The 26688-nt window shown below is 39.6% G+C and overlaps 1 long non-coding RNA gene across 1 annotated transcript; it reads left to right on the forward strand.

Moving 5' to 3' along the window:
• Positions 1 to 222: 222 nt before the first annotated feature.
• Positions 223 to 14323, forward strand: LOC133233346 (uncharacterized). Its single transcript, XR_009731685.1, has 3 exons — positions 223 to 637; positions 4760 to 4837; positions 14154 to 14323. It is a non-coding gene; the product is annotated as an uncharacterized LOC133233346 (long non-coding RNA).
• Positions 14324 to 26688: the final 12365 nt, after the last annotated feature.

A 26688-nucleotide genomic window follows, 5' to 3' on the forward strand; every position in this document is an offset into this window, starting at 1 on the left:
TTCTATCATCATCAAATGTTAGAGCCGAAAAAGACTGCTGTACTTATAGTTTAATCCATTCACTTTATAAATGAAGATACAGAGAAAGTAAAATGATGAAGCTGAGGCCACAATGTAAGTGCCAGACCTTGCAGGAATATAAATTCCCCATTCAGTGCTCGGGTCACTATGCGGAACCCATGACAATTCCCTTCTTGCCTTTGCAGAAGCGATAGAGGATCATTTGAGGATCAGGATAAATACTAGAACGTAATTCTCCTGTAACATGAATTCTCCCGTAACATGAATTCTCCCATTTACCTCACCCTGGTTCTTACAGGACCCCTGGGACCTGTATGACGTCTGAGGACCTCCTGGGAACAGTATGAGGCTCCAATTCTAACCCCAAGACCTCCCTCACCATCTCCTCCTCAGTACAGGTTTCCTCGTGTACAACTATATGGGAAAGGATGGACTCTCCAGGGTAGAAGTGAAAGTCCACCAAAAGAATAAAAACAGTAAGCATTGAAATTCAAGATTAGGAGAGGAATGATGGTAGACTGGAAATCCAGATGGCATTTCTACGATTGGAAAGTTTCTTCTTCTCTAAGAAACTACTCATCATGACTTCTGGAAAGCCCCATTAATTTCTCATCAGGTCAGTTTCTACTGCTGATATCATGTTTAAGTTCTGTGAAAAGACATTCTTATCCTATTAAGGTTTATGAATAAATGATGGAAACTGTGGCATATTTTAAACTGGACTGTTCTACTGATTAGGGACGGAAGGCTAAGAACAAAAAACCCTACACCCCATTTATTACACAAGAATGGGTATTCAGTCCATTTTGCTGGTGTCTCCTTTCTACTGTTCAAATCTTCCCCTTCCCTCAAGTTAGTACTTCTGAAACTTGTATCAGCAAAATGTTGTTAGCAGATCTAGTGAAGATTTGTTCTATCAAGAGGCTAAAGCTGGTAACAAAAAGGTGGTTTGTAGATGATCTGGTAATTTCAGTGGTCACTGTTAGCAAAGCCCCAAATCATGGTTGATGACTGAGTCTTCAGTGACTCATCTTTGCAGTAAAAGGAGAGGGTTTCTGGGAACCACCCAGAATTTCAAGGACATCTGTTTAAAAGTGACAAGAAATCAAGGGCATCCTACCTGGTCTAAGGAACTCAACAAATTGAATCTTGTTAGTTTGACCTTTAGGAGTCATTACTGAGAGTCAGTCAGGAAAATTCCCATGTGGGTTGGGCCAGTGAGCTGGGGTTTTAGTAACCCTTATAATAGTACAGGGAGATGAACAGCCATGTACCATGTCTGGCTGTAGCGCTGCGATGGAGTGGAAGAAAGAGTTAAGGCGTTTCATTGATTTAAGGCTTCCCCTGCATTTCGATGTCTGTCCTGCCTTGTTCTAATTTCAAGGCCAGCAGGCCTACTGGCATTACAACAAGTACTAATTAGAAACAATGGTTTAAAAACCATCTCCTCCATCCTTTTGCCATATTGGAGTAGTTCATAACAGAACTGCAACAGGGCTCCAGCTAGCATGAAATTGAAAACATTTTCCTGAGGATTATGTACTGGTCACCTTTTCTAGTTCCTTACCTGAAGAAAAATGGTTACTATAGTATAGGGGTGGGTTTTCAAATTTAGCTATTATGTCTGCAGTGGCCACTTACTGATGTAAGTCTAGAGCTCAACAGACTGCTATCTAATCTCTCACCACTGCAGTGAGGAAGGCTAGGCACACTGAAATCCCCCACACCATGCCATAAAGCAAGCCCATCCTTCTCAGTAAGTGGATGCCTAATAACAATTAAAAGCAGAGGGAAAGAGATCTTTCAACTGAGAAGTGCTACAGGCAGTTAAATAGAGAAGAGAAGAAGCACTTCACAGTTTTGTGATAATTGTATGGATAAATATGAAATGCAATATTTAACACTAATCTAGCATTAAGAGCAGAAGTTATTTATTCTTAAAATAGTCTTTTCAAAAATGAAATACCACTGATTCTGAGCTTTAAAGATAACTTTGAAAGTAGGTATATTTCTACTTTAAAGAATGTTTCTAAAATCCATCTAATCCACCATCTCCTCCATCTCCTGCCTTAGTTCTCAGGGATGAAAGGAGAGCTCTGTTATATTTTCCAAGCCAATGACACATTCTTATTTTCAGAAATGTTGAAATATCAAGATAAATATGTACTTCAAATAATATGGTAGTAAAAGTCTGAAGACAGAGAATCTTTGGCACCTTCAATGATGCTGATATGAAAAGGGCTCCTTTAACTCTACTGTGACTTGTGTGCTAATGGTCATAAGATGGCTGCTATAGCACCAGGCATCATGTCTACACTTGAATGAGGAAAAAGAAAGGAGCACAGGACAGCAGTGACACAACTGCTATTTTATCATAAAGACAATTCCTTTCCAGAAGCCTCCTAACATAATCTCACCTTCATTGTCAATAACATAGTCCTATGACCTCATATACTGTAAGAAAAGCTGGAAAATGTAGTAGCTGCAAAGGAGAATGCAATTTCTGACTAGTCTAACCTTATCTCAAATCAGGAAATGAACCTGTGTAATTATTATTCCAAACAAAATCAAGGCTTATTACCAAGAAAGGAAGCAAGAAATAGCTTTTGGAGTGTTTAGGAGGCAACTAGTTATGTCTGCTAGGTTCTGTAAAAAAGGAAAAGAAAAATGATATTCGTTTAAAATTTTAGCTGCTTTTCTTAAATTAGCAGTTGGAGAAAATCTCTGGTTTTAGACAAGAGAAATAATAATCAGGGGTATAAAGAGACTGGGATATTTATGTAAGTTACTGACTTTACTCAGCGATCTAGAACTCACATACTGCTACATAGATACTATAAATTTCAGACTTTTAATTTCAAATCTGTTATGTGATTCATTCTCCTTCCCTGTCAAATGCTATATAATTTCAATAGCATCTCTGGCCTATAAGATATCAATAAGATTAATAGGTTTTTCTGTTTGATGTTTTATAAAATTATGGCTAATTTTCTGGTATGATTAAAGGATAGCATCTTTAAAAGTCTAATTTAATGGATAATGTATAGGCTAAACGAGGAAAACTACTGGGGAAAGTCTCTGTTCTCATGGCCCCAAATGTATTGTTTTCCATCCATATACAGATGTTTTTATTAGCACATAATTAACATAAAGTGTATACATACCCTTCTCCTCTTGTAGTAAGTAGGGAGTGATGAAGAATAATGAACTCCTGGGCTTCCCTGATGATTCAGTGGTAAAGAACCCATCTGCCAATGCAGGAGACACAGGTTCAATCCTTGATCCGAGAAGATCCCACACGCAACAGAGAAACTAAGTCCATGTGCTACAACCACTGAGCCTGTGCTCCAAAGCCCAGAAGCCGCAACAAGAGAAGCCACTGTGATGAGAAATCCAAGCATTGCGACTGCAGCTAGAAAGCAGAGAAAAGCCAGCACAGCAATGAAGGCCCAGCACAGCCAAAAATAAAATAATAAATAATAGTGAACTCCTCTAACACCTTCTGTGGGGTTAATTAAATAAGTGCTAAAACTAAAGTAATATGAAAGCCTCATTAATCAGCCAATCCTGATATCTGATGTTGACTGGCTTCAGAATAACATTGGAACAATGTGTTCCAATAACACTGGAACACTGAACTCCATTCCACTGATACTTTTTGTTAACAGCTCTTTAGGAGTTGACCTTCACCAGGAATCCTTGAGGGGAGAGAAGGAATCCTATTATTATTGGACCTGAGTAGTCTGTAACACACCAGGATTTTATGGAAACCTGACATGAGAGAAATACAAGCCATCTAGCGAGTTAAAGAGCTTCCAAGCATAGGCAACGAGATGAGCTTCGAGGCCAGGTGGTCAGGATTCATATGGCTCTCCTACTTACTATGCTGTATGATTTCCATCACTTACTTGTTCTCTGAGGTTTTTGTTTTTTTTTTTTTTCATAGCCAGCATAGTTTCTATCCAGGATAGATACTCAGCAAGTGGCTGATACTAATTAACATTCAGGCTCCTTCTCAGTCAAACTTAGAAGGTAGGAATGTGATTTGGAGTTTCCCAGAAAGCTGCTGACATTTCCGTACCCCCAGCATCCACCACCACCCCCCCAAAAAAAACCCACATCATCTGTCATGTGACAAGTCCTAGGACCCAGTGATCCGTGCCTTTGGTTTACAATGAAGTAGCACTTCCCAGAGATCATAAGGTCTCTAAGGACAAAAGTTTATTATTAACCTCTGCAGCTGTCCTTCTTATTTCTAGTATAGATCTTCTTCTGTTTTAATACATTCTTCTGTTTTAAGACACTAATACTTCTTCTGTTTTAAAACATCAGGGGCTAAATAAATATTTATAGAAAGAATTACACTAATTTAATTTAAATGTATAGTCCTTGCAATGAAGAATAATGAATTACATCTATTATAGGAGGAAAAAAAAAACCTATCAGGTCCCTTTCAAAAGGAACAGGGAAGGGAGAGAAAATGAGAATGTGTCCCAAATAGTAAACAACTGTCCCAGAGGGTCTTTGTTGGATTACCCAGAGATAGAAAGAGAATGGACCTAGGCAGAAGCACCGAAAGAAGTTTTTAGGAAGTTATCTTATAGCTTCAGGAATAAAAGAATCACAACAACAAAATGCAGTCATCATATAAAATATCAGAACTTATTTTTCAATATGGTAATATGTTCTATTAAATGAAAATAAAGATATGTGTCTTATAGTGTTTTTGAACCTTTAGGGCCTCCAAAGATTTCAATCTGGCCTTGCTGGAGGCATGGGAATAACCTGTCAAACATTGCCTAACCCAAGTGATCAGGTTAGTATCCGCAGAGGTAGGTATGTGGATAGAATGTATCTTCCCACAGCAACTCTGGTTCATGACAAGATGCTTGCTCCAACTTAGGTCAGAATTACTCCAGATATACACTGAGATCTGGAGTTTGGAGAGGACAGTGAGTTGAAGATGTAAGTTTCAGTATGCGATAGTATTTAACATACAAATATTTCAGATTCTTCTAAACCAAGTAGCATCCCTACCTTTATGTCTTCAACACTGTGGGTCCAACCACTAGCCTCTCTGACAAATTTCCCAGCTGTGCAGGGAAATACCCACAAAACATCATCCTATATATCCTAGGGTACAAAGGACTGCTTGGGCAGCAAAAGAAAAAAAAAAAAAAGCAGCAGCTGTGGCTTTTTGTCTTACCCAGTGCAGAGAGAATCCTTTCTACAAGGCTTTTGCAGTGCCTGCCTGGTCAGTGCTCAGTGTTGGTAGCTGCAACCTTATCTCATCGGACTCTTTGCATCTCTACCAACCTGTTAGCTCTTTGAGGGCAGGAACTGTCTTTTATAGTCCATACCATTCATTTTCTATTGCTATTGTAACACAAAACTGCCACAGACTTAGTGGCTTAAAATCTTACCCTTAAGGAGATCAGAAGCACAAAACCGGTCTCACTGGACTAAAGGTGAGGGGTCAACAGAATTGGGTTGTTTCTGGAGGCTCCAGGGGAGAATCTATTACTGCCCTGTCCTTTTCAGCTTCTGGACGGTACCTGCACTCTTTGGCTTGTAGCCTCATTTTTGTCTTCAACGCCATACAACAACACTGGGCTGAGATCTTTTTATGTTGCCCTCTCACTGGTGCTCCTCCTTCTGCTTCTCTTTTCCACTAATAAGCACCCTTGTGACTACTGTGGACCCACCTGAGTAATCCAGGTTACTGTCCCCATTTCAAAGTCAGATGATCAGCAACTTCTATTCCCCTTTACCATGTAACCTATTCACCTGTTCTTAGGATTAGGATGTGGACATCTTTGGGGGAACTCGGTTTGGAATCCATAGCTCTAAGCACAATGTTTAGTGCATTTCAGCTCTCAATCAATGAAAATGAATGAATGAAAGAACAAGTGAAGCAGTTAATGCATCTCTCAGTGCCTGCAGCTAGGTGTTTTCCTCCAGAAAATAGCCTACTTTTAAGGAGCATACCTGCTTATCTATTTTTAGTGGGATTTGGAGAAGAGAGAGAGATGTAAAGCAGTTTGTGGATAGTTTAAAATTACCATCTTGATAATTTAGGTTATTTAGGATACCTTAAAATTAGGTATCAGTAGATGAAAGGAGTGATGGTGGATTAGACGCTAAGTCCTTTCCAACTCTTGTGACCCCGTGGACTGTATGCCTGCCAGGCTCTTCTGTCCATAGGAATTTCCAAGCAAGAATACTGGACTGGAGTGGGTTGCCATTTCCTTCTCCAGACGAAAGGAATAGAAAACCTTAAAGAAAGAAAACATTCGGTATCCAATCTTCTACCAATCTAAAGCAATAGGTAGTAAAAATGAACATATATGCATATGTGTATATCTGAATCACTTTGCTATACACCAAAAACTAACAAAACATTGTAAATCAACTGTAATTAAAAAAAAATCTTATCTGTAACTTAGTGTATGAAATCTACTCTTTACTTATGGGCTTGTGATTCTAGTAATCCAGAGAACCGAATCCAAAACAGTTTAATCCTCTGACACTAATGCTGAAAATAATTTTCAAGTATTTTTCCATGATTCTATATAAATATCATATCATAGCCAGATCATCAAAGCAGTGAAAACCAACCAGAAAAATGCCTTCACCTACCCCCATACCCACAGAACTCTGTCTTCCCCCATTACACTCTAATTGTATTATTTGACCATCCATCTTTCCTATTTGTCCATGAGTTTCCTGAGAATAGTGCTCATCTGCCTCTCTAACTTATTATTGCAAGCCCAGTGCTGGGCCCATGGTAGGCGTTCAATCAACCATTGGTGAATGTCTTTGTTCAATTACTATGCACAAAGCACAAGTTGAACCAGAGGCAGTTTTTCATTATTACCATATTCATCCTTATACCTTAAGGACTCAGGCTTAAATTTCTCTTGGGAAAACTGCCCTTTGACTCATTCATCAGACTCTGACCTTAGACTGTCTTGAACAGATATTCATTAGTCAGTTAATCAACAAACTGTTCTATGTCCCACACAGTGGAATAAGAACACTGTGTATCACCACTCTGATAGTGTTACTGATGAAGTTACAGAAGTGGAAATTCCTCTTCAGAGCATCTTCAGGTTGAGTCTTGACACAAGAAACATTCCGTGGGTGTTATCTGAGAACACGCTGTAAGCAAAGTTTATAAGTTGGGTTTATTTGATTTTTATTTCGTTTTTCAAATCTAACTCCCTTGAATCTGTGAGTAATCTTGTGCAATTATGAAAATGTGATTCATCCTGGGAATCAATTCCAAATACTTTATCCTTTCAAAGAGGTGCTGCTTTTGTCATGATGGTGAACAGATTTTCAAGCCGTGGTTCACGGAACCACAGAATTTCCTAGGGGTTGTTGAGAAGCCTATTTATGTAAAACATGGAATATATTTTCTCAAATTCTACCCTAACATGGCATAAAAAGCTTTAGCTCTACAGTATGAAAAAAGTTTAAAAAAATTTTTTAAAAGTCAGTGCACATTAAAAGGAAAGAAAATATTTTGTGCATGTAAACTCTCTCACCACTGAGTTCTGCTTATCAGCAACTCCAATTCCAGTCTGCATCCAGGCAGCAGCTTAAGATAATATAACAGAACTCCGAGCGAGTATGCAGTGTGGTGATTTGGTCTATAATCTTATATTCATCCAGACTATACTTATGAGAGGAACAATACTCGACAAATTCAAGGTTTAAGAGCATGACCCTGGAACCAGACTTCCTGAGTTTGATTGTCAGTTTGGCCAGTTATTAGCTGTGTGACCTTGAGAAAAGTTTCTTAACTACCTCAGTGTTCTCTACTATCAAATGGAATATGATAAAAGATATCATCTCAATGAATTGTTACAAGGATTAAAGATTTTTAATATATTAATATATACAAAAATCAAAGTGCAGGGCTTGGAACAAGGTCAGCACTATTGTGGTTATCACTATCTGGAATGCCTGTTGTGTCCCTAAGTGGTCCCCTTCAGTCCCGTGCCTGTAAATGATATCTCTGCTACACAACACTCCTTAAGTACAGAGCGACATCACTGGTTGTTCCTCTGAGCTTCAGGTGCGCTCAACTGAAGTCTTCCTGACATGGCCCCTTGGATGACTTATAAGCATCTCAAATTTCACAGACCTAAAACAGAACTGTTGACATTCCCACAAAGCTGCTCTTCTCCAAGTCTTCCCTAGTAATTAGCACTGCCATATACTCCATTGCTCAGGCCCAAAACTTTGGAATAATCCATTGTTCCCATAGTCTAGTAATCCTATTTGCATTAACTATGAAATGCATCCTAAAAATAGCCAGGTATCTTTTCTACACCCATGGCTTCCACCCTAGTCCAAGAAACTCCGGTCTTTTACTTGGACTACTGGAGCAAGAACTTTGAACAGATCTCCACACATCCTCTCTTGCCCTCCATAATCCATTTTCTACCATCATGGCTTACTATCAGCCTCTGAATATAATCAGAGCTCCTCACTGGCCTAGAAGAGCCCAAATGATTTGTCTCCTGTCTACATGAGCTGTGAGCTTTGTGTGCACTTAGTCATGTCTGACATTCTGCAACCCTATGCAATGCAGCCCACCAGCTCCTCTGTCCATGGAATTTTCCAGGCAAGAATACTGGAAACAGTTGCCATTTCCTCCTCCAAGGGATCTTCCTGACTCAGGGATCAAACTTCAGTCTCCTGCATTGCAGGTAGATTCTTTACCATCTGAGTCCCCAGAACAATCACATCTGACAGGTCTCTGTCCCTCGGGCACAAACCAAGCTCCTTACAGTCTCAGGTCTTTGTGTTTGCTTTCTTCTCTATCTGAGAGGTTCCTCACTTGGGATTTTGGTTGAGTCTTTTTTCCCATTTATCTCTCAGTTTCCTCCTCAGTGCTCTCCATCCTCATCCCTGCAGTTGTTCACTATTAGATTGTTAAATCACACCATCTTATTTACTGTGTCACATTTATTACTAGCTAGAATCAGCCCATTTATTTGGGGGTTATCTATCATTGATCACAATAAACTGTGGAGAATTCTGAAAGAGATGGGAATACCAGACCACCTGACCTGCCTCTTGAGAAATTTGTATGCAGGTCAGGAAGCAACAGTTAGAACTGGACATGGAACAACAGACTGGTTCCAAATAGGAAAAGGAGTTCGTCAAGGCTGTATATTGTCACCCTGTTTATTTAACTTATATGCAGAGTACATCAGGAGAAACACTGGGTTGGAAGAAGCACAAGCTGGAATCAAGATTGCTGGGAGAAATATCAATAACCTCAGATATGCAGATGACACCACCCTTATGGCAGAAAGTGAAGAGGAACTAAAAAGCCTCTTGATGAAAGTGAAAGTGGAGAGTGAAAAAGTTGGCTTAAAGCTCAACATTCAGAAAACAAAGATCATGGCATCCGGTCCCATCACTTCATGGGAAATAGATGGGGAAACAGTGGAAACAGTATCAGACTTAATTTTTCTGGGCTCCAAAATCACTCCAGATGGTGACTGCAGCCATGAAATTAAAAGACGCTTACTCCTTGGAAGGAAAGTTATGACCAACCTAGATAGCGTATTCAGAAACAGAGACACTACTTTGCCAACAAAGGTCCATCTAGTCAAGGCTATGATTTTTCCTGTGGTCATTTATGGTTGTGAGAGTTGGACTGTGAAGAAGGCTGAGCACCGAAGAATTGATGCTTTTGAACTGTGGTGTTGGAGAAGACTCTTGAGAGTCCCTTGGACTGCAAGGAGATCCAACCAGTCCATTCTGAAGGAGATCAGCCCTGGGATTTCTTTGGTAGGAATGATGCTAAAGCTGAAACTCCAGTACTTTGGCCACCTCATGTGAAGAGTTGACTCATTGGAAAAGACTCTGATGCTGGGAGGGATTGGGGGCAGGAGGAGAAGGGGATGACAGAGGATGAGATGGCTGGATGGCATCACCAACTCAATGGACGTGAGTCTCAGCAAACTCCGGGAGTTGGTGATGGACAGGGAGGCCTGGCATGCTGCGATTCATGGGGTCGCAAAGAGTCAGACATGACTGAGCGACTGATCTGATCTGATCTATCATTGATCGGTCTATACTGGGCATTCAGTAAATCCTAACACATACTAGGCCCTGTGGCAGAAGAACAGTCCCCTAAAGATGTCTATGTCCTAATCTTCAGAACCTGTGAATATGTCACCTTACACAGCAAAAGGGAATTTTCAGATGTGCTTGTATAAAAAATCTTGAGATACAGAGACCAGGATCAGGATTTTCTGGCATGGCCCAATGTGATTACAAGGGTCCTTATGGAAGGACCACAGAGGTTCTACAAGAAGGTCACCATCAGAAAGACAGCAGATGTGACAGTGAGAGCTGAAAATGGAGAGGCACTTTGGAAGTGGAGGAAGGGAACATCACCGTGCAATGCAGGCGGCCTTTAGAAGCTGAAAAAGGCAAGGAAACAGGTTCTCCTCTGGAGACTCCAGAAGGATGCAACCCTGCCAACACCTTGATTTTAGCTCCATAAGATCAATTTTTGATTTCTGACCTTCAGAGCCAGTAAGTTAACAAATGTGTGTAGTTTATCTGTAGTAATTTGTTACAGCAGCAATAGGAACAAAAGAGTTCTAAATGTTAGGGATAAAACAGTGAAGAATAAAATAGTAGACATGCCTTTCTGCCCTCATAGAAGTTATAAACTATGAATAGTAGAGGATAAAAGCACTAAGGGGAAAATAAAGCGGGGAAAATAAAGCAGGAAAAAGAGATAGGAAAGACAGACTGGAAGCTACTACAATTTTACTAGTATTTTGGGGATGCTAAGAGCTTAAACACTTGAAGGAGGGGAGGGAAACACAATGCAGACGAAGGGGAAGAGAATCCTAGACTGAGGGAAGAGCCACCGATGACTTAGAAGGGGGCGTGCTTGACGTATTAAAGCAGTGGTGTCCAACCTTTTTGGCACTAGGGACTGGTTTCATGGAAAACAATTTTTCAGTGGACAGGGGGTGGGGAGATAGTTTTTGCATGATTCAAGCACAGTAGGATTCACACTCCCTTGAGAATCTAATGCCAGGAGACAAGGCTCAGGGAGAAAATGTGAGCGATGGGGAGCAGCTGTAAATACAGATGAAGTTTTGCTTGATTGCCCACTGCTCACCTCCTGCTGCGTGGCCAGATTCCTAACAAGCCGTGGACCACTTTCATATAAATGGGATTGAGTATGTAAAAAAAAAATCAGGGAGAAAGGGAAAGATACATCCAACTAAACACAGAGTTCCACAGAATAACAAGGAAAGACAAGAAGGCCTTCTTCAATGAACAATGCAAAGAAATAGAGGAAAATAACAGGAAGGGAAAGACTAGAGATCTTTCCAAGAAAATTGGAAATGTTAAAGGGACATTTTATCCAAAGATGGGCACAATAAAGTACAGTAACAGTAAAGACGTTAAGAAGTAGAGGAGAGAAAGAAGAAATGGAAAGAATACACAGAAGAATGTACAAAAAACATCTTAATGACCCAGATAACCACAATGGTGTGGTCTCTCAGGCAGATCCAGAGATTCTGGAGTGTGAAGTCAAAGGGGCCTTAGGAAGCACTGCTGTTAATAAAGCTAGTGGATGTGATAGAATTCTAGCAGAGCTATTTAAAATCCTAAAAATGATGCTATCGAAGTGCTGTGCTCAGTATGTCAGGAAATTTGGAAAACCCAGCAGTGGCCACGGGACTGGAAAAGGTCAATACTCATCCCAATTCCCAAAAAGGGCAGTACTAAAGAATGTTCAAGCCACCGGACAGTTGCACATATCTCCCATGCTAGTAAGGTTATGCTCAAAATTATGCATGCTAGACTCAGTGAAACATGCTTATGTGAACAAAGAACTTCCAGATGTCCAAGCTGGATTTAGAAAAGGCAGAGGAACCAGAGATCAAACTGCCAACATTCACTGGGTCATAGAAAAAGCAAGAGAATTCCAGAAAAACATCTACTGCTTCACTGACTACGCGAAAGCCTTTGACTGTGTGGATCATAACAAACTGTGGAAAATTCTTAAACAGTTGGGAATAGCAGGCTACTTTACCTGTCTCTCGAGAAACCTATATGCAGAACAAGAAACAACAGTCAGAACTCTGCATGGAACAACTGACTGGTTCAGGATTGAGAAAGGAGTAAGACAAGGCTGTTTACTGTCACTCTGTTTATTTGACTTATATGCAGAGCACATCATGAGAAATGCCAGGCTGGGTGAGTTACAAGCTGGAATCAAGATTGCCAGGAGAAATAGCAACAATTTCAGATATGCATATGATACCACTCTAATGGCAGAAAGTGAAGAGGAACTAAAGAACCTCTTGAGGAGGGTGAAGGAGGAGAGTGAAAAAGCCAGCTTGAAACCAAATATTAAAAAAACTAAGATCATGGCATCCAGTCCCATCACTTCATGGCAAATAGAAGGGGAAAAGGTGGAAGCAGTGGCAGATTTCCTCTCCTTGGGCTCTTAAATCACTGCAGATGAAGACTGCAGCCATGAAATTTGAAGACCATTTCTTCTTGGCAGGAAAGCTATGACAAAATTAGACTGTGTGTTAAAAAGCAGAGACATCACTTCATTGACAAAGGTCCATATAGTCAAGGCTATGATCTTTTAAGTAGTCATGTGTGGTTGAGAGAGCTGGACCATAAAGAAGGCAGAGTGCTGAAGAATCGATGCTTTTGAACTGTAGTACTGGAGAAGACTCTTGAGAATCCCTTGGACAGCAAGGAGATCAAACCAGTCAATCCTAAAGGAAATCAACTCTGAATACTCATTGGAAGGACTGATGCTGAAGCTGAAGCTCCAATACTTTGGCCACCTGAGGCTGAGAAAGACTGAAGGCAAAAGGAGGAGAGGATGAAAGAGGATGAGATGGTTGGATGGCATCACTGATGCAATGGACATGAACTTGGGCAAACTCGGTGTGGGACAGGGAGGCCTGGTGTGCTGCAGTCCGCGGGGTCACAAAGACTCAGACACAACTCGGCGACTGAGCAAAAAACAAACAAAAACAACATTCCATTGTATGGATATACCACAGTTTCCCTATCCATTCACCCATGGAAAAATGTTTGGGTTGTTTATAGTTTAGGGATATTATAAATAATGCTTCTATGAACATTTATGAATAGGATTTTTTCGGTGACAAGTATTAATTGCTCTAGTATGAATATCACGGAGGGTAATTGCTGGATCATATGGTAAGTAAACATATAACTTTATTTAAAAAATAACTGCCAAGCTGTTTTCTTGAATGATTGTTTCAGTTTTCATTCTTTTCACCAATAGATGAGAGATCCATCTGTTCCGGATACTTGATAAAAGTTGCTATTATCAATATAATTTTTATTTTAGCCTTTTTAACAGGTGTGTGGTAATGTCTCACCATGGCTTTAATGAGAAAATTATTTAATGGCTAATTATGTTGAATATATTTTCATGGCTTATTGGCCATTTGTCTTTTCTCTCTAGTGATATGTCTGTTCAGTATATTTTGCCCATTTTCTAATTGGGTTGTTTATCTTCTCATTATTGAGTTTAGAGAGTTTGCTATATATTCTACATACAAATCTTTTGTCAGATAATGTGATTTGCAAATATTTCTCTCCAATTGTGAATTGTCCTCTAATTCTCTTAGCAGCATCATTCTCAGAGCAAAAGTTTATAAAGTTCATACGGTCCAATTTACTGATTTTTCTTTTATGGATTGGTTTTTGGGGTCATGTCTAAAACTCTGCTTAGTCTTAAATTATGAAGATTTTCTTTTATGTTTTCTTCTAAAAGTTTTAGAGATGTGTACTTTAAATTAGATTCATGATCAATTTTGAGTTAGTTATTTTATAAAATGTGAGTTTTAGGTTGAGGTTCATCTTTGTGCCAATGGATATGCAATTGTTTTAACACCATCTGTTGAAAAGACTGCCCTTTCCTCATTGAAGTGCTTTTGCATTTCTTGGCCACACTTGTATATTCTATTTCTGGAGTTCTGACTTTGTTCTATATCATACTGTGTTTTAATTGTTGAATTCCTTGTCTTTCTCACTGGACTTGAACCTAAGCATTGTGTTTTTCTCAATTCTGCTTCCAGGGCATTTGGCACAATGGACATTCTACAGTGAACATAGAGTAAATAAAGTTGATGAAATGAATGAAAGAAACTTGGCTCCTTTGGTTGGTTTTTATAAGTGATGATCTATCTAGTCAGCTTATATTTTTTGAGAGGAAATGAAAAACATTTTCACTAAATTATCTGTTATCCTTTCCAACATTTATTTGGTATCCATCTGTTCACATCACTTAATAGCTTTCTGAATCAATATTACTACATTTCATGAAATATGTGCACAAATATACTTACTCCAGGAGAAGGAAATGGCAACCCACTCCAGTATTCTTGCCTAAAGAATCCTATGGAGAGAGGAGCCTGGTGGGCTGTTGTCCATAGGGTGGCACAGAGTCAGACACGACTGAAGTGACTTAGCATGCATGCATGCACTGGAGAAGGAAATGGCAACCCACTCCAGTATTCTTGCCTGGAGAACCCCAGGCATGGAGGAGCCTGGTGGGCTGCCGTCTATGGGATCACACAGAGTCAGACACGACTGAAGCGACTTAGCAGCAGCAGCAGCATGCTTACTCTAAGAGAACTTCAATATGAGATTTGGTCCTTGTTCTTAAAGAACTTGCATCTCACAACACAGCATCATGATAACAAGCAGGGACTTCATGGTCAATCCAAACCAAGATGAGTCCACATAGCCACACACTAGCTGTGTGACCTTGAGCAAGTTGGTCAATTATTAAGGCCTCAGTTAGTCAGTGTGTACAATGCTGATGATAACAGCACATACCTCATTAGGGCAATGCAATGGTAAAATCTGGTGATGTAATTATTAGCAGAGTGTCCTTCTACTATTTAGTAAAGACTTAATAAATGCTAGCCTATACTATTTATTCCCATGTATTAATGTTATATATATATATAACATATATCATTTTATATATGTAATATACAGATAATATTTTTATATTAAATGTAACTTTAACTAAGGAAGAGTTTTTTGAGGTGGACTTGACGAGGCTTCAGCAAAATGAATAAAGAAAATATCCTTGTTCTATCTTACAACCTAAGTCAAAATTATAAATCGATTTTCAAAATCACTTTGTGGTCAGCGGTCCTTCTGATTTCTAGCTAAATCACAAAATCTGATATAAATAAGCATGAGGCATTTTCAAATCAGCAGTAAGTACATTTTTCAGAATTGCTCAGAGCAAATAGAAGTATTTACCCAATAAAAAGAGAAAGTTGCTGAGTTGGCAGGCTGCATTTTGATTACAGAGGACTGGCTATCCCAAAAAGTTAAATAAAACTTTCTTTTGCTCTCAGGAAACCATTTATGCTTTGCAATAGAAATGGTACTTATGTGAATATAATACTCTTTGCAATCATTAATCCCATCCCTTTAAACATCCTAATGGGCCCTACTGAATTTTCTAATTATTCTATGCTTTCTGTGAAGACGTTACTCTAAGTGCTCATTATAAACAAATGAGTACACAAACATTTGGTATATTAACACATTTTCACCCTTCATAAACATCCAATATGTTTTATCATTTCTGTATGTAGTATGTAGAGATCTCTTCTGCCAGTAGATACTAGTGGATGAAATGAAAGTAAAATAGAGTTCTAATGCCTCTAAAGTTTCATGATGATGTGCCATGGGTTCTAGGTGAGTGAAGAGGGCAGATCTTTGCTGGCTTCTAAGACAGCTCCTGAGCAGCTGAGATGTCTGTGTTCTGACCCCAGGTCTTCTACTGGGGTCCATGAACATTTTTAAACATTGCATCTTTTTATTAAGAAAATCCATATCATATCCAGATGGAATCTGCTGGGTGACATTTTTGAAAACACTATAACACCCACTGGGGGCCATGTGTCAACTGCTGATTCCCTGAAAATACCACCCCAACAACCTGTGGCTGAAGCAAATGCACGTTTATTACTTACTGCAATAAGGAGGACTACCACCTTGACAGAGTCTTTGTAGCATCCTGGAGGGGAGAAGAAAAGGATAAGAGATACCTATGAGGTCTGAGGTCTGTTTTAGGTGACTTTTTCACTGGTAGAAGGTAGGGTGCGGGAGTTTGAATGGGGTTGGGCAAAGGCTGGGCAATGCTGACAACATTGGTAGGACAGGTGGAGTGAGGTGAGATTTGGGAGGAATCTTGAAGGTGGTCAGTTCTCTGGGTAAACCTAGAGAGATCTAGTGTGCTGTGAAGGGATAAGGAAGCTAGCTGCATGGTCCATTGTTCAGAAAAATGGATTTTCCAGAAGTTCCTGAAATAAGTAAGCAAGTTTTTTTTAATGTTATCTTCCTAAACAATTATTCCTTGGAATAACATCATCCTGTTAATAAAGTGATAGCCAGCCATGTGATTGGAGCCAGTTTTGGTTCTCAAGAGGCTGATGAATACGTGACTTGGAGGCTCAGAGGTGTTCTTTATTGATTCTTTCCTTTGAGTTAAGGTACTGATGTCTCTAGGATGTGTCTCTTTAAATATAATTTCCCTCAAAAGTGGTAGAAAAATACATTGTTAACAGTATAAAATTAATCAGTAATTACAGGTTATTTAAAGATTAAGTATATTATTTAATGATTAAATTATTAATCAGAAATCAGTCCCCTGAAAGGTCGCAGAAAGAGGCAAGGAAATATGTTTTTTTTTTTTTTTTTTGAAGAAGGTATGGGGAGTTGACTGCCAAATTGGAACTCCACTGCCTCAGGAGGATGGACTGCAGCTCTTTTCTAGATTATCATTATTTATTTTCCTATTCTACTCCCATTCTAGTAAAAAAAAAAAAAAAAAAGCCTCTTTTAATTCCTTATTGTCTTTTTATGTAGTAACTTTTCTTTTACATCAGATACATTTTTCCCTTAATTTCTCCTTTATCCTTCCAGTGAAATAGAGATATATAAATACAGCTGTATCTAATACTTTTTTCAATATGGCCTCAGGTCAACATCCTTAAATTCAAGCTGAAATTCTTTTATATCTACTATTCTCCAGATTAAATTCTTAGACAAGTCTTTTCTCCCTATTCTCCTTAAAGTGTAACTCTACTCACCTAGGCTAAGGATACAACAGGTATCTCCTAACCTTCAACCATTCTAGACCCTCCTATCTCACTTGAGATTTTTCTTCCCTTAAAAGATTATTAGAAAGATGGTAACGATAACCCTGTATGCAAGACAGCAAAAGAGACACAGATGTATAGAAGTCTTTTGGACTCTGTGGGAGAGGGCAAGGGTGGGATGACTTGGGAGAATGGCATTGAAACATGTATATTATCATATGTGAAACGAATCACCAGTCCAGGTTCGATGTATGATGCAGGATGATCGGGGCTGGAGCACTGGGATGACCCAGAGGGATGGGATGGGGAAGGAAGTGAGAGGGGGGTTCAGGATGGGGAACACATGTACACCCGTGACAGATTCATGTCAATTTATGGCAAATCCAATACAATATTGTAAAGTAATTAGCCTCCAATTAAAATAAATTAATTTATATTAAAAAAAAGATGTGAAGAAAATATTTCAAAATATGAACAGTTGTTATCCATGGTTGCTGCTGCTGCTAAGTCGCTTCAGTTGTGTCCGACTCTGTGCGACCCCATAGACAGCAGCCCACCAGGCTCCCCCGTCTCTGGGATTCTCCAGGCAAGAACACTGGAGTGGGTTGCCATTTCCTTCTCCAATGCACGAAATCGAAAAGTGAAAGTGAAGTCGCTCAGTCGTGTCCTACTCCTAGCGACCCCATGGACTGCAGCCTACCAGGCTCCTCCATCCATGGGATTTTCCAGGCCAGAGTACTGGAGTGGGGTGCCATTGCCTTCTCCAGTTATCCATGGTTAGGTAACAATTAATTTTGCTTTCTTTATATTTTTAATATTTACATATGATGCTACAATGGAATGTAGTATTTTTATTTTTAAAACAAGTCATTAATTAAAATGTATTATTTTTACTTTTAAAAATAAATAAAGATTATTAGTAAAGTTGACTTCCTCCACCTCTCACGTTTTCCCTATCTCATTTTCAGTTCATGATTTTCTCATTCCTTTCCAAATCTACTATTCCCTTAAAGTTTCACTTTTCTTCTGTTTTCATAAATATCTTCTCATCTATCACCACCTCAAACCTTTCCAGCATCACCAGCACACAAGGTTATCAGAGCTTTCTTCTATTAGCATGTAAAAACCAAATTCCAAACTGAATAGTAGATAATTTTCCTTAGAACATTAATACTCTTAAGACAGGTTCCTGAAGATACATACATATATATATATAATTGAGTTTTTCTCTCATAACAAATTTGACACATTAATAGATTAATGAATGAAGTAAATAAAAATGTTGTCATTGCCTAGTATTTTGCTTCCTAGGAATGTATCCCAAAATAGAAAAAAAGGAGAAAGATCCACATAAGGCTTCTGTAAGCCATGTTAAGGGTGCAGGAATTTAATCTAAAATCAATGTTAAGCCATTAAAATGTTTCAACTTGGTGATGATAATTTGCATTTTGAGTTCTAGAGGGTTCAGTTCAGTTCAGTTCAGTTGCTCAGTTGTGTCCGACTCTTTGCATCCCCATGAATTGCAGCATGCCAGGCCTCCCTGTCCATCACCAACTCCCGGAGTTCACTCAAACTCACGTCCATCAAGTCGGTGATGCCATCCAACCATCCCATCCTCTGTCATCACCTTCTCCTCCTGCCCCTAATCACTCCCAGCATCAGAGTCTTTTCCAATGAGTCAGTTCTTTGAATCAGGTGGCCAAAGTACTGGAGTTTCAGCTTTAGCATCATTCCTTCCAATGAACACCCAGGACTGATCTCCTTTAGAATGGACTGGTTGGATCTCCTTGCAGTCCAAGGGACTCTCAAGAGTCTTCTCCAGCACCACAATTCAAAAGCATCAATTCTTCAATGCTCAGCTTTCTTTACAGTCCAACTCTCACATCCATACATGACTACTGGAAAAACCATAGCCTCGACTAGATGGACATTTGTTGGCAAAGTAATGTCTCTGCTTTTGAATATGCTACCTAGGTTGGTCATAACTTTCCTTCCAAGGAGTAAGTGTCTTTTTATTTCATGAGATAATTAGTGGATGTTAATAAGATCTTGGGGTAAATTGTATATTGGATGTGAGAAAGAGAAATGTTAGGGTGAACTCTTAGCTTTCAGGTAGCACCACTCACTTAAATGGGAAGCACCAGAACTTTAGAACTTCATTGTCCAAAATGGTAGATATCAGTCATGTTTAAATTAATTAAAATTAAATAGAATTTAAAATTCAGTTCCTCAGTTATATTAGTCTCATTTCAAGTGCTAATTAGCCACTGGCTCCCAAACTGGCCAGTGCAGACAAATATGTAACATTTCCATCACAGTAGACATTCCTATTGGGCAACACTGTGCTGGAAGAGACCCATGTAACAGTGATGGCCAGGAGCTGTCACTCTGGTCACTTTCCTTTTTTAGGTTCTTTTACTAATGATTATACCTAATATTAAGAAACTCGCATGTATACTCATCATGTAAAAACACACAAACTCACTTCTGTGTGCTGTTTTCATAACCTTTCACCCAAACGCTGCATAAGGGCATGCTTAGTGACCTCGCCCAGACAGAGTCCAGTTCTCACAAGTTAACTGGAGGAAAGGGAAGTAAGAGATCACGCCAGTGCACGTGATTCCAATAATAATCGAGTACTTTAGGCTGAGTTTTCCCCAAAGCATATCCTAATAAAATAATTTTGTGGAAAATCACTTATTTTAAAGATGATACCAAGGAATTTAAGGAAGGAGTGAGAGAGTAAATAGTAGAAAACCAGCAAAGGGTGCATTAATGGGTGGGTTACTGCTGTGGGCAGTGGTCCCAAGCCGGCTGGGGACCTTTGGGGCAATGTGAGAAGCAGTTCTTCCAAGAGGAAAGAAAGCAGGGATATTCATCTACCAAATCCAATTTCTTTTTGATTAAGGATTGTTCCTGTGGAATCAAGTTCCCAACCTTCCCGAACTACCACTTTGGGTGTAGAGAAGGCACTCAGAGACACAAAGCAAATCATGGGCATACATAGGTACACTCTGCAAGTGACTTTGGGGACAGGCACGAACATGTGGGACAGGCACAAACAGCATCTGCTCTTCGGCTTCACCCTTTTCCAGCCTCAGAAATCATTTCCTTAGTGCGTCCCTTGGTGATCCAGTAACCATTAAAGGAAGTGTCATCCCACAACCCATGTAAGCCAAGGGAGAACACAAACACAGAGAGATCTGTACACAGGTTCCCTAGCTACATGCAGATATGGAGGGACAATCCGGAATTCAGTTTTACACATATTGAGTTTAAGGTCTCCTTAAATCATCCAAGTTGAGATATCATGTAGGCACTGGATATATAAGCCTGGAGCTCAGACAAAAGTTTGGAGAAATAAAAGACAGGCATCTATGTGTCATCTGCACATAGGTGTATTTGAAGCCATGGAAATGGATGATGTTCCCTAGAGAGAGACGATGCCGTCAATGAGGAGGTCTAGGGCTGGACTTGAGGAACTACCTAAAGCAATGCCCATATAGAGAAAGATGAGCCTGAGAAGAAGAGATGAAGCAGAACAGGAGCTGCCAGAGAAGAAGGAAAACAATCTTAGCAGCAAAAGACCAATGGAGGCAAAGAAAACAGTGTCCCAAGTTCTTCACAGATTAAAATCAACCAAAGAATAGCACAGCACTGAGATATGAGAGGTTATCTGAAGTAACTTATTTTAAGTGATATCTCCTAAAGTTGGAACTGAGGTTGGGATAATTTTCCTTGTTCACAGATATAAAAATGGTGTATATAAAATGGAACCCAATTCAATATCAAAATGTTCATCATATGAATGAGGTTGGGATAAATTTCCTTGTTCACAGATATAAAAATGGTGTATATAAAATGGAACCCAATTCAATATCAAAATGTTCATCATATGAATGAAAATCGGGAGTTGAAAGAGTGATTGCAGAAAATTAGGGGTTTTTTTCCCCCCTAAAGAGAACTAACAAATGGAAGTATCAAGTAATCTGTCAGATCTCTATACATAATGTTCTCTGAATTATCAGAACACTTTGAATATAATTTAAACTTTACTGTCCTGTAGAAAACTTGACTTAAAAAATAATGCCAGCAACAGTATGGCAGAGAAAATGATTATGTAAAATCCTGTGTTTACAATAAAAATGTAACTTTGATCAAGCATGAGTCAGACAAAACAAATCAAAAACAATCGGCTAGATCCGATGAATACGAGGATAGAACAACTCCCAGGTATCGTAAAACATGCAACCCTAGGCAGCCCCCATATAAGACAAAGCTCTGAGAGAGCTGCAAAACCAACAAGAAACAAAAGCTTTCTGCATTTTGAGGGTGTGTAGAAAATATATCATGAGACCTTTCATAGAGTGTTTTAGTCTGTAACTTCTGAAGATGTCTTTGTGCAGTGTGGGTTTGAGCTAGAACATTTAATTTACTCTAGGCTAAGCCCTCCTTGAAACGTGTGTGTGAATGTGTGTGTGTGTGTGTGTGTGTGTGTGAGAGAGAGAGAGAGAGAGAGAGAGAGAGAGACCTAATTAACAAGCACAAGTACACCCACAAGCAATTCCATCAGAGTTTTAGGAATACGGGGTTCTAGGCAGGTAACAAATGAAGGATAAGCACACAGAGGAAAAACAGAAACAAAAAAAGCACACAATACATAATTCCTGACTTCGTGAAAAGACTTCTCATGATGGTCCTCTAGCTAACAGGATGCTAACACAGAGCCCAAACCGAAGTGCCCTAAATGTGCGTTTAGAGCAGCCCTAATGTGCGTTTACAGCAGCCTCTCATACTGTAATGTGCTTATGAATCACCTGGGGATTTCTTTAAAAATGCAGATTCTGATTCAGTGGGTTTAGGGTGGAGCCTGATGTTCAATGTACAAAAAGCCCAGGTAATTGCCAGGTATCACCAGATACTGCTGGTCTTTGGGCCACATTTTGAGAAGAGTAGGATAAAACCTAGAAGTGAAAATTTTACCCCAAGAAGAGTAAAACGTAGGGGTAGCTACCAGAGATGAAAATGGGAAAGAAGACCCAAGACCAACATAGCGGGAGGAAAATAAGGAAGATCACCATATGCAGGTGGCCAGACAGCGACAGTGGGCTGTAGACAAGCACAAGCAGCAGGAGTCTAACGGAGTGACCATCCTAAGGTTTTCACACTTTATATCAGTTCAGTTCAGTCGCTCAGTCGTGTCCGACTCTGCAACCCCATGGACTGTAGCACGCCAGGCCTCCCTGTCCATCACCAGCTCCCGGAGTTTACCCAAACTCATGTCCATTGAGGCAGTGATACCATCCAACCATCCCATCCTCTGTCGTCCCCTTCTCCTCCTGCCCTCAATCTTTCCCAGCATCAGGATCTTTTCTAATGACTCAGCTCTTGGCATCAGGTGGCCAAAGTATTGGAGTTTCAGCCTCAGCATCAGTCCTTCCAATGAACACTCAGGGCTGGTCTCCTTTAGGATAAACTGGTTGGATCTCCTTGCAGTCCAAGGGACTCTCAAGAGTCTTCTCCAACACCACAGTTCAAAAGCATCAATTCTTCAGCATTCAGCTTTCTTTATAGTCCAACTCTCACATCCATACATGACTACTGGAAAAACCATAGCCTTGACTAGACAGATCCTTGTTGGCAAAGTAATGTCTCTCCTTTTGAATATGCTATCCAGGTTGGTCATAACTTTCCTTCCAAGGAGTAAGCATCTTTTAATTTCATGGCTTCAATCACCAACTGCAGAAACTTTAGAGCCCGAGAAAATAAAGTCTGTCACTGTTTACATTGTTTACCCATTTAGCTGCCATGAAGTGATGGGACTGGATGCCATGATCTTAGTTTTTCGAATGTTGAGTTTTAAGCCAGCTTTTCCACTCTCCTCTTTCACTTCAAGAGGCTCTTTAGTTCCTCTTCACGTTCTGCCATAAGGGTGGTGTCATCCGCATATCTGAGGTTATTGATATTTCTCCCGGCAATCTTGATTCCAGCTTGAGCTTCCTCCAGCCCAGTGTTTCTCATGATGTACTCTGCATATAAGTTAAATAAGCAGGGTGACAATATACAGCCTTGATGTGCTCCTTTTCCTATTTGGAACCAGTCTGTTGTTCCATGTCCAGTTCTAACTGTGCTTCCTGACCTGCATGCAGATTTCTCAAGAGGCAGGTCAGGTGGTCTGGTATTCCCATCTCTTTCAGAATTTTCCAGTTTATTGTGATCCACACAGTCAAAGGCTTTGGCATAGTCAATAAAACAGAAATAGATGTTTTTCTGGAACTCTCTTGCTTTTTCCATGATCCAGCAGATGTTGGCCATTTGGTCTCTGGTTCCTCTGCCTTTTCTAAAACCAGCTTGAACATCTGGAAGTTCACAGTTCATGTATTGCTGAAGCCTGGCTTGGAGAATTTTGAGCATTACTTTACTTGAGTGTGAGATAAGTGCAATTGTGCAGCAGTTTGTCACTCGATGGAAGTGAGTTTGAGTGAACTCTGGGAGATGGTGATTGACAGGGAGGCCTGGCGTGCTGCGATTCATGGGGTCGCAAAGAGTCGGACATGACTGAGTGACTGAATTGACTGATTGAGCATTCTTTGTCATTGCCTTTCTTTGGAATTGGAATGAAAACTGACCTTTTCCAGTCCTGTGGCCACTGCTGAGTTTTCCATATTTGCTGGCATATTGAGTGCAGCACTTTCACAGCATCATCTTTTAGGATTTGAAATAGCTCAACTGAAATTCCATCACCTCTACTAGCTTTGTTTGTAGTGATGTTTCCTAAGGCCCACTTGACTTCACATTCCAGGAAGTCTGGCTTTAGGCAAATAAATGGCATTAAATATCTTAAGATACAGCTGACTGGAAACATTGAAATCATATAAAACAGTGAAACCTTTATGTTTACCATTAATGTAAATTAAAAATACATGCACACTCTGTCAAACATTGTCCTTTATGGCTCTAGAGGAAGAACTGTATCAAGTGGGTACCTTTGAGAAACATCCTGTGATGTTGCTTAAATTTGAGGCAAAACTCAAATAATAGGTGAATAACCCCTGAAGCTACTAAACTTGCATTTAGTTTTCATTTAATTTTCATTTAATTTGTAATAGAATTACAACCTATCCATTTATCCAGCATAAAGAATGAAGACGTCTTTCTGTTTATTTAGCTGATGCTTTTGAACTGTAGTGTTGGAGAAGACTCTTGAGAGTCCGTTGGATTGCAAGGAGATCCAACCAGTCCATTCTGAAGGAGATCAGCCCTGGGATTTCTCTGGAAGGAATGATGCTAAAGCTGAAACTCCAGTACTTTGGCCACCTCATGCAAAGAGTTGACTCATTGGAAAAGACTCTGATGCTGGGAGGGATTGGGGGCAGGAGGAGAAGGGGACAACAGAGGATGAGATGGCTGGATGGCATCACTGACTCGATGGACGTGAGTCTGGGTGAACTCTGGGAGTTGGTGATGGACAGGGAGGCCTGGCGTGCTGCAATTCATGGGGTTGCAAAGAGTCGGACACGACTGGGCAACTGAACTGAACTGAACTGAACATAACCCTGATAGATAGTTCAGTTGGTAAAGAAAACGCCTGTAATGCAGGAGACCCCAGTTTGATTCCTGGGTCAGGAAGATCCCCTGGAGAACAGATAGGATACCCACTCCAGTTTCTTGGGCTTTCCTTGTGGTTCAGCTAGTAAAGAAACCACCTGCAATGCAGGAGACCTGGGTTCAATTCCTGTGTTGAGAAGATCCCCTAGAGAAGTTAAAGGCTACCCACTCCGGTATTCTGGCCTGTAGAATTCTGTGGACTGTACAGTCCATGGGGTCACAGAGTTGGACACGACTGAGCAACTTTCACTTCACTTTACTTCAACATAACCACTAGTATCTTATCAAAGAAAAGAAAATTTAAAAAAGAAAAATTTTAAAAATATATAGTGTTAAAAATGATGGCTATTTATTACAATCTTACTACATGTTCATGTATCAACAAGTTATATATTGTTACATTTTATATGATTTTGAAATCTTAGCTAATATAAATGGTGTCATATTGAATACATTTTTCTATGATTTGCTCTTCACTCAACAGGGCTTTTGAGGATTAGTCATGCTGATGTATGAATCAGAGTTCATGCTTTTTCACTATTGTATGATTTCCATTCATAAAGACACCACAACTTAGTTATCCATGCCCCACCTTCAGAATAGTGATTATCCTTGAGTAAAATGTAGGGGATAAACAGAAGCCTGGAGGGAGGGGGAATGAGATATACAGCAAGCATTTGCTATTTCTAAGTTGAGTGAATGTTCATTTGTTATTCTTTAAGATAGACAGGTAGATAGATTCATATGTATAACATACTTTATAATTTCAACAATTGGTGAAGGAGAATGTTACTCTTTGTTATCTGATCCAAAACACCCAATCCAATATTGGCACACATGTCACTGGGTGTTTTTGTTTTTTAATTGTGTCTTTTAAACAAATAATGTAAAGTATTTCTTTAGCCTTCGTTTCCTGCAACATCCCAACCAAATGTGAGAACCACATATGGGGGTCATCTGTAGCACCCTGACATCTGAAAACTGCTCTTTATCCCAATACATTTTCAACCTGATTACTCTAAATACAGATACTGAATGGCCACAAATTCATTCATCAATAAATACTATTGATTTAAAACTAGCTGCCAAACAAAAACTGAAATATAGAGGAAATATAAAACATTTATAAAAGACAAAAAGTCACACGTCAAAGTAAGAGACAGTTGACCAAACAACAGGAGGGAGATAACTGATATGGATAAAGGGGACAATAAACATTCATTTAATTAACTATTAAAGATTTATCAAGTACTTACTATGTGCCAAGCACTGAGCTTAGGGCTGAGCTCACAAGGGTAAAAGTGATCCAGGCCCTGCCCTCAGTAAGCTTACAATCAAATGCTTATTCTCCAGTGGTGCTCCACAAGTATTTCCACTACAGAATCCACCACATCATTATGAGTAGCATGTCTGTCTTGAGGCAGCTGCCTCCTCGAGGTGGAATATGTATCTTACTGTCGAGTGCTTAGCATAGTAGCTGATGCAGAAAAGGTCTCAGCAAATGTTTATTAAGAGAATCATAAATGAAAACTGCATTATTCCAGAAATCTAGAACTCATGGTTATCTTTCTTTTTTTTCCTTACAATATATTTTATTTCTAGATTTGGCCTTCAGAGCCAAAATATCTTGAAATCACAGTCATAACTCCCACCTTCACCCTGCCCCTACACACTCATATACAGCCACACACAGAAAAGAATTTTAAAATTCCAATCATCACCATTCAGAGCCATTAATGAGAAACGAGTTTAACAATCGAATCTCAGAAAATATTCCAGGGAATTATTTGCTTCAGTGTCTGACTCTGAAGACAGCCTACTGTCCCAGCATTCTTGAACACAGTTTTGAGATGTTAACAGAGAGTCTGCATCTTTG

Source organism: Bos javanicus, chromosome 20 (genome assembly GCF_032452875.1).
Source record: "Bos javanicus breed banteng chromosome 20, ARS-OSU_banteng_1.0, whole genome shotgun sequence".
NCBI classification, from domain to species: domain Eukaryota; kingdom Metazoa; phylum Chordata; class Mammalia; order Artiodactyla; family Bovidae; genus Bos; species Bos javanicus.